Source organism: Equus caballus, unplaced genomic scaffold (assembly GCF_041296265.1).
Source record: "Equus caballus isolate H_3958 breed thoroughbred unplaced genomic scaffold, TB-T2T haplotype2-0000440, whole genome shotgun sequence".
NCBI classification, from domain to species: Eukaryota; Metazoa; Chordata; class Mammalia; order Perissodactyla; family Equidae; genus Equus; species Equus caballus.
Genome location: NW_027222395.1, coordinates 5,721,558 through 5,731,839, shown reverse-complemented (window position 1 = coordinate 5,731,839; position 10,282 = coordinate 5,721,558).

The following is a 10,282-nucleotide window of genomic DNA, read 5'->3' as shown; positions in this document are numbered from 1 at the left end:
CCGGCTCGACTCGCCGGAACCATTGCCGGACATGCAAAATCACCTGCCGGCTACGCCAGAATCACTTGGCGAACACTCCGGAATCACCTGCCGGGCATGGCGGAACCACCTCTCAGACATGCCAGAACCACATGCCAATGACACCGGAAGCACCTGCCAGGCACGCCAGAACCACCTGCTCGACTCGCCAAAACCACCTGCTGGACATGCAAAAATCAGATTCCGGCTACGCCACAACCATTTGGTGAAAACTTCGGAATTACCTGCCGGGCTGGCTGGAACCACCTGCCGGTCAAGCCAACGTCACCTGCCTGCTATGCCAGAACCACTTGGCGGACACCATGGAAACACCTGTCGGGCCGGCCGGAACCACCTATCAGACGTGCCAGAACCATGTGCCTGAGATGCCGGAACCACACACCGAACAGACCGAAAACACCTGCCAGACCTGCCTGAACCACCTGCCGAGCACGCCGGAACCACCAACTCGAATCGCCGGAACCACCTACCTGACACGCTAAAATCACCTGCCGGGTATGCCGCAACCACTTGGTGGACACTCCGGAATAATCTGCCGGACATGCCAGAACCAGCTCTCAGACACACCAGAACCACGTGCCGGACAGGCCGGAAGCACCTGCTGATCATGCCTGAGCCACATGCTAGACTTGCAAGAAACACCTGCCAGACACGCCAAAATCACCTGCCGGGTACGCCAGAACCACGTGGCGCACACTCCGGAATCACCTGTCGGGCATGCCGGAACCAACTCTCAGACGTGCCAGAACCTCGTCCCGGACACGCCAGAACCACCTGCCGGAAAGACCAGAAACACCTGCTGGACACGCCAGAACCTCTCGGCAGACACTCCGGAATCACATGCCAGGCATCCCGGAACCACGTGTCACAGGTGCCAGAACCAAATGCCGGACACTGTGGTATCACCTGCCGGGCATGCCAGAACAACCTCTCAGAGGTGACAGAACCACATGCCGAACACTCAGGAATCACCTGCCGGGCATGGGGGAACCACATCTCAGAGGTGCCAGAACCACATGCCGGACACTCCGGATTCACCTGCCGGGCATGACGGAACCATCTCTCAGCCGTGCCAGAACCATGTTCCGGACACGCTGGTACCACCTGCCGATCTCGCCGGAACCACCTGCTGGACACGCCAAAATCACCTGCCAGCTACGCCAGAACCACACGGCACACACTCTGGAACCACCTCCGGGCTGGCTGGAACCACCTACCGGTCACGCCAACGTCGCTTTCACCTACGCCAGAAGCACTTGGCGGACACTCCGGAAACACCTCTCCGGCCGGCCGGAACCACCTCTCAGACGTGCCAGAACCATGTGCCTGAGATGCCGGAACCACTCCCCGAACAGACCGAAACCACCAGCCAGACCCGCATGAACCCCCTGGCGAGCACGCCTGATCCACCTGCTCAACTAGCCAGAACCACCTTCCTGACACGCCAAAATCACCTGCCAGGTATACCAGAACCACTTGGTGGACACTCCGGAATCATCTGCCGGACATGCCAGAACCAGCTCTCAGACACACCAGAACCACGTGCCAGAGACGCCGGAAGCACCAGCTGAGCATGCCTGAGCCACCTGCTCAACTCTCAAGAAACACCTGTCGGACATGCCAAAATCACCTGCCGGGTACGCCAGAAACACTTGGCGGACGCTCCGGAATCACTGTCGGGCGTGCCGGAACCACCTCTCAGACTTGCCAGAACCATGTTCTGGACACGCCAGTACCACCTGCCGAGTATGCCGGAACCAGCTGATCCACTCCCCAGAACCACCTAGTGGACACGCCAAGAGCAACTGCCGGCTACGCCGGAACCACCGGCTCGACTCGCGGAACCACCGCCGGACATGCAAAATGACCTGCCGGCTACGCCAGAACCACTTGGCGAACACTCCGGAATCACCTGTCGGGCATGCCGGAACCACCTCTCAGACTTGCCAGAACCATGTTCCGGACACGCCGGTACCACCTGCAGAGTATGCCGGAACCACCTCATCCACTCGTCAGAACCACCTGCTGGACACGCCACAATCACCTGCCGACTACGCCAGAACCACTCGGCAGACACGCCAGAACCACCTGCCGGGCATGCCGGAACCACCTCTCAGAGGTGCCAGAACCACATGCCGGACACTCCGGAATCACCTGCCGGGCATGCTGGAACCACCTGCCGGACATGCCGGAACCAGCAGCTCGACTCGCCGGAACCATTGCCGGACATGCAAAATCACCTGCCGGCTATGCCAGAACCACTTGGGGAACACTCCGGAATCACCTGCCGGGCATGGCAGAACCACCTCTCAGACATGCCGGAACCACATGCCGATGACACAGGAAGCACCTGCCGAGCAGGCCAGAACCACCTGCTCGACTCGCCAAAACCACCTGCTGGACATGCCAAAATCAACTTCCGGCTACTCCACAAGCATTTGGTGAACATTCGGAATCACATGCCGGGCTGACTGGAACCACCTGCCGGTCACGCCAACATCACCTGCCAGCTATGCCAGAACCACTTGGCGGACACCATGGAAACACCTGTCGGGCCGGCCGGAACCACCTATCAGACGTGCCAGAACCATGTGCCTGAGATGCCGGAACCACTCCCTGAACAGACCGAAACCACCTGCCAGACCCGCCTGAACCACCTGCCGAGCACGCCGGAACCACCTACTCGACTCGCTGGAACAACCTACCTGACACGCTAAAATCACCTGCCGGGTATGCCACAACCACTTGGTGGACACTCCGGAATCATCTGCCAGACATGCCAGAACCAGCTCTCAGACACACCAGAACCACCTGCCAGACACGCCGGAAGCACCTGCTGAGCATGCCTGAGCCAAATGCTCGACTTGCAAGAAACACCTGCCAGACACGCCAAAATCACCTGCCGGGTACGCCAGAACTACGTGGCGGACACTCCGGAATCACCTGTCGGGCATGCCGGAACCAACTCTCAGACGTGCCAGAACCTCGTGCCGGTCACGCCAGAACCACCTGCCGGACACACCGGAACCAACGGCTCGACTCGCGGAACCACCGCCGGACATGCAAAATGACCTGCCGGCTACGCCAGAACCACTTGGCGAACACTGCGGAATCACCTGTCGGGCATGCCGGAACCGCCTCTCAGACTTGCCAGAACCATGTTCCGGACACTCCGGTACCACCTGCCGAGAATGCCGGAACCACCTGATCCACTCCCCAGAACCACCTGGTGGACACGCCAGAATCACCTGCCGACTACGCCAGAACCACTAGGCAGACACTCCGGAACCACCTGCCGGGCATTCTGGAACCACTTCTCAGAGGTGCCAGAACCACATGCCGAACACTCCGGAATCACCTGCCGGGCATGGGGGAACCACATCTCAGAGGTGCCAGAACCACATGCCGGACACTCCGGATTCACCTGCCGGGCATGACGGAACCATCTCTCAGCCGTGCCAGAACCATGTTCCGGACACGCTGGTACCACCTGCCGATCTCGCCGGAGCCACCTGCTGGACACGCCAAAATCACCTGCCAGCTACGCCAGAACCACACGGCAGACACTCCGGAATCACCTGCCGGGCTGGCTGCAACCACCTACCGGTCACGCCAACGTCGCCTTTCACCTACGCCAGAACCACTTGGCGGACACTCCGGAAACACCTCTCCGGCCGGCCGGAACCACCTCTCAGACGTGCCAGAACCATGTGCCTGAGATGCCGGAACCACTCCCCGAACAGACCGAAACCACCTGCCAGACCCGCATGAACCCCCTGGCGAGCACGCCTGATCCACCTGCTCAACTAGCCGGAACCACCTTCCTGACACGCCAAAATCACCTGCCAGGTCTACCAGAACCACTTGGTGGACACTCCGGAATCATCTGCCGGACATGCCAGAACCAGCTCTCAGACACACCAGAACCACGTGCCAGAGATGCCGGAAGCACCAGCTGAGCATGCCTGAGCCACCTGCTCGACTCGCAAGAAACACCTGTCGGACATGCCAAAATCACCTGCCGGGTACGCCAGAAACACTTGGCGGACGCTCCGGAATCACTGTCGGGCGTGCCGGAACCACCTCTCAGACTTGCCAGAACCATGTTCTGGACACGCCGGTACCACCTGCCGAGTATGCCGGAACCAGCTGATCCACTCCCCAGAACCACCTAGTGGACACGCCAAGAGCAACTGCCGGCTACGCCGGAACCACCGGCTCGACTCGCCGGAACCACCGCTGGACATGCAAAATGACCTGCCGGCTACGCCAGAACCACTTGGCGAACACTCCGGAATCACCTGTCGGGCATGCCTGAACCACCTCTCAGAGGTGCCAGGACCAAATGACGGAGACTGCGGAATCACCTGCCGGGCATGCAGGAACCACCTGCCGGACATGCCGGAACCACCGGCTCGACTCGCCGGAACCATTGCCGGCCATGCAAAATCACCTGCCGGCTACGCCAGAACCACTTGGCGAACACTCCGGAATCACCTGCCGGGCATGGCGGAACCACCTCTCAGACATGCCGGAACCACATGCCAATGACACCGGAAGCACCTGCCGAGCACGCCAGAACCACCTGCTCGACTCGCCAAAACCACCTGCTGGACATGCAAAAATCAGATTCCGGCTACGCCACAACCATTTGGTGAAAACTTCGGAATCACCTGCCGGGCTGGCTGGAACCACCTGCCGGTCACGCCAACGTCACCTGCCTGCTATGCCAGAACCACTTGGCGGACACCATGGAAACACCTGTCGGGCCGGCCGGAACCACCTATCAGACGTGCCAGAACCATGTGCCTGAGATGCCGGAACCACACACCGAACAGACCGAAAACACCTGCCAGACCCGCCTGAACCACCTGCCGGTCACGCCGGAACCACCAACTCGACTCCCCGGAACCACCTACCTGACACGCTAAAATCACCTGCCGGCTACACCAGAACCACTTGGTGGACACTCCGGAATAATCTGCCGGACATGCCAGAACCAGCTCTCAGACACACCAGAACCACGTGCCGGACAGGCCGGAAGCACCTGCTGATCATGCCTGAGCCACATGCTCGACTTGCAAGAAACACCTGCCAGACACGCCAAAATCACCTGCCGGGTACGCCAGAACCACGTGGCGGACACTCCGGAATCACCTGTCGGGCATGCCGGAACCAACTCTCAGACGTGCCAGAACCTCGTGCCGGACATGCCAGAACCACCTGCCGGAAAGACCGGAAACACCTGCTGGACACGCCAGAACCACTCGGCAGACACTCCGGAATCACATGCCAGGCATCCCGGAACCACCTGTCAGAGGTGCCAGAACCAAATGCCGGACACTGTGGTATCCCCTGCCTGGCATGCCAGAACAAACTCTCAGAGGTGACAGAATCACATGCCGGACACTCCGGAATCACCTGCCGTGCCTGCAGGAACCACCTGATCCACTTCTCAGAACCACCTGCTGGACATGCCGGAATCACCTGCCAGACATGCCAGAACCACCTGCCGGAAAGACCGGAAACACCTGCTGGACACGCCAGAACCTCTCGGCAGACACTCCGGAATCACATGCCAGGCATCCCGGAACCACGTGTCACAGGTGCCAGAACCAAATGCCGGACACTGTGGTATCACCTGCCGGGCATGCCAGAACAACCTCTCAGAGGTGACAGAACCACATGCCGAACACTCCGGAATCACCTGCCGGGCATGGGGGAACCACATCTCAGAGGTGCCAGAACCACATGCCGGACACTCCGGATTCACCTGCCGGGCATGACGGAACCATCTCTCAGCCGTGCCAGAACCATGTTCCGGACACGCTGGTACCACCTGCCGATCTCGCCGGAACCACCTGCTGGACACGCCAAAATCACCTGCCAGCTACGCCAGAACCACACGGCACACACTCTGGAACCACCTCCGGGCTGGCTGGAACCACCTACCGGTCACGCCAACGTCGCTTTCACCTACGCCAGAAGCACTTGGCGGACACTCCGGAAACACCTCTCCGGCCGGCCGGAACCACCTCTCAGACGTGCCAGAACCATGTGCCTGAGATGCCGGAACCACTCCCCGAACAGACCGAAACCACCAGCCAGACCCGCATGAACCCCCGGGCGAGCACGCCTGATCCACCTGCTCAACTAGCCGGAACCACCTTCCTGACACGCCAAAATCACCTGCCAGGTATACCAGAACCACTTGGTGGACACTCCGGAATCATCTGCCGGACATGCCAGAACCAGCTCTCAGACACACCAGAACCACGTGCCAGAGACGCCGGAAGCACCAGCTGAGCATGCCTGAGCCACCTGCTCAACTCTCAAGAAACACCTGTCGGACATGCCAAAATCACCTGCCGGGTACGCCAGAAACACTTGGCGGACGCTCCGGAATCACCTGTCGGGCGTGCCGGAACCACCTCTCAGACTTGCCAGAACCATGTTCCGGACACGCCGGTACCACCTGCCGAGCTTGCCGGAACCACCTGCTGGACACGCCGGAACCACCGGCTCGACTCGCCGGAACCACCGCCGGACATGCAAAATGACCTGCCGGCTACGCCAGAACCACTTGGCAAACACTCCGGAATCACCTGCCGGGCATGCCGGAACCACCTCTCAGACTTGCCAGAACCATGTTCTGGACACGCCGGTACCACCTGCCGAGTATGCCGGAACCAGCTGATCCACTCCCCAGAACCACCTAGTGGACACGCCAAGAGCAACTGCCGGCTACGCCGGAACCACCGGCTCGACTCGCCGGAACCACAGCTGGACATGCAAAATGACCTGCCGGCTACGCCACAACCACTTGGCGAACACTCCGGAATCACCTGTCGGGCATGCCTGAACCACCTCTCAGAGGTGCCAGGACCAAATGACGGAGACTGCGGAATCACCTGCCGGGCATGCCGGAACCACCTGCCGGACATGCCGGAACCACCGGCTCGACTCGCCGGAACCATTGCCGCCCATGCAAAATCACCTGCCGGCTACGCCAGAACCACTTGGCGAACACTCCGGAATCACCTGCCGGGCATGGCGGAACCACCTCTCAGACATGCCGGAACCACATGCCAATGACACCGGAAGCACCTGCCGAGCACGCCAGAACCACCTGCTCGACTCGCCAGAACCACCTGCTGGACATGCAAAAATCAGATTCCGGCTACGCCACAACCATTTGGTGAAAACTTCGGAATCACCTGCCGGGCTGGCTGGAACCACCTGCCGGTCACGCCAACGTCACCTGCCTGCTATGCCAGAACCACTTGGCGGACACCATGGAAACACCTGTCGGGCCGGCCGGAACCACATATCAGACGTGCCAGAACCTTGTGCCTGAGATGCCGGAACCACACACCGAACAGACCGAAACCACCTGCCAGACCCGCCTGAACCACCTGCCGAGCACGCCGGAACCACCAACTCGACTCGCCGGAACCACCTACCTGACACGCTAAAATCACCTGCCGGGTATGCCACAACCACTTGGTGGACACTCCGGAATAATCTGCCGGACATGCCAGAACCAGCTCTCAGACACACCAGAACCATGTGCCAGACACGTTGGAAGCACCTGCTGAGCATGCCTGAGCCAAATGCTTGACTTGCAAGAAACACCTGCCAGACACGCCAAAATCACCTGCCGGGTACGCCAGAACCACGTGGCGGACACTCCGGAATCACCTGTCGGGCATGCCGGAACCAACTCTCAGACGTGCCAGAACCTCGTGCCGGTCACGCCAGAACCACCTGCCGGACATGCCAGAACCACCGGCTCGACTCGCCGGAACCACCGCCGGACATGCAAAATGACCTGCCGGGTACGCCAGAACCACTTGGCGAACACTCCGGAATCACCTGTCGGGCATGCCGGAACCACCTCTCAGACTTGCCAGAACCATGTTCCGGACACGCCGGTACCACCTGCAGAGTATGCCGGAACCACCTGATCCACTCCTCAGAACCACCTGCTGGACACTCCACAATCACCTGCCGACTACGCCAGAACCACTCGGCAGACACGCCGGAACCACCTGCCGGGCATGCCGGAACCACCTCTCAGAGGTGCCAGAACCACATGCCGGACACTCCGGAATCACCTGCCGGGCATGCCGGAACCACCTGCCGGACATGCCGGAACCAGCGGCTCGACTCGCCGGAACCATTGCCGGACATGCAAGATCACCTGCCGGCTATGCCAGAACCACTTGGGGAACACTCCGGAATCACCTGCCGGGCATGGCGGAACCTCCTCTCAGACATGCCGGAACCACATGCCGATGACACCGGAAGCACCTGCCGAGCACACCAGAACCACCTGCTCGACTCGCCAAAACCACCTGCTGGACATGCCAAAATCAAATTCCGGCTACTCCACAAGCATTTGGTGAACACTTCGGAATCACCTGCCGGGCTGTCTGGAACCACCTGCCGGTCACGCCAACATCACCTGCCAGCTATGCCAGAACCACTTGGCGGACACCATGGAAACACCTGTCGGGCCGGCAGGAACCACCTATCAGACGTGCCAGAACCATGTGCCTGAGATGCCGGAACCACTCCCCGAACAGACCGAAACCACCTGCCAGACCCGCCTGAACCACCTGCCGAGCACTCCGGAACCACCTACTAGACTCGCCGGAACCACCTACCTGACACGCTAAAATCACCTGCCGGGTATGCCACAACCACTTGGTGGACACTCCGGAATCATCTGCCAGACATGCCAGAACCAGCTCTCAGACACACCAGAACCACCTGCCAGACACGCCGGAAGCACCTGCTGAGCATGCCTGAGCCAAATGCTCGACTTGCAAGAAACACCTGCCAGACACGCCAAAATCACCTGCCGGGTACGCCAGAACCACGTGGCGGACACTCCGGAATCACCTGTCGGGCACGCCGGAACCAACTCTCAGACGTGCCAGAACCTCGTGCCGGTCACGCCAGAACCACCTGCCGGACACACCGGAACCACCGGCTCGACTCGCGGAACCACCGCCGGACATGCAAAATGACCTGCCGGCTACGCCAGAACCACTTGGCGAACACTGCGGAATCACCTGTCGGGCATGCCGGAACCGCATGTCAGACTTGCCAGAACCATGTTCCGGACACGCCGGTACCACCTGCCGAGAATGCCGGAACCACCTGATCCACTCCCCAGAACCACCTGCCGGACACGCCAAAATCACCTGCCGGCTACGCCAGAACCACTTGGCGGACACTCCAAAATCACCTGCCGGGCATGGCAGCACAACCTCTCAGAAGTGCCAGAAGCACGTGCCGGACAGGTCGGAACCATCTCCGGACAGACCGGAAACACAGGAAACACTCGCCAGAACCACCTCCTTGACTCACCCGTCCCACGTGCCGGACAAGCCCAAATCACCTTTCCGCTACACCAGAACCACTAGGCGGACAAGCCGGAATCACGTGAAGTGCATGCCGACACAACCTCCCAGACGTGCCAGAACCTCGTGCCAGACACCCCAGAACCACCTGCTGGACAGACCGGAACCACCTGCCGGACATGCCAAAATCACCTGACAGCTACGCCAGAACCAGTTGGTGAACACTTCGGAATCACCTGCCAGGCTTGCTGGAACCACCTGCCGGTCACGCCAACATCAACTGCCAGCTACGCCAGAACCACTTGGCGGACACTCCGGAAACACCTGTCGGGCCAGCCGGAACCACCTCTCAGACGTGCCAGAACCATGTGCCTGAGATGCCGGTACCCCACACAACAGACCGAAAACACCTGCCAGACCCGCCTGAACCACTTGCCGAGCATGCCGGATCCAAGTGCTCGACTCGCCGGAACCACCTACCTGAAACGCCAAAATCACCAGCCGGCTATGCCAGAACCACTTGCTGGACACTCCAGAATCATCTGCCGCACATGCCAGAACCAGCTCTCAGACACACCAGAACCACGTGCCGGACATGCCGGAAGCACCTGCTGGGAATGCCTAAGCCCCATCTCGACTCGCCAGAAACACCTGCCAGACACGCCAAAATCACCTGCCGGGTACGCCAGAATCACTTGGCGGACACTCCGGAATGACCTGTCGGACAGGCCGGAACCACATCTCAGACTTGCCAGAACCATGTTCCGGACACGCCGGTACCACCTGCCGAGCTCGCCGGAACCACCTGCTGGACATCCAGGAACCACCTCTCAGAGGTGCCAGAACCACATGCCGGAGACTCCGGAATCACC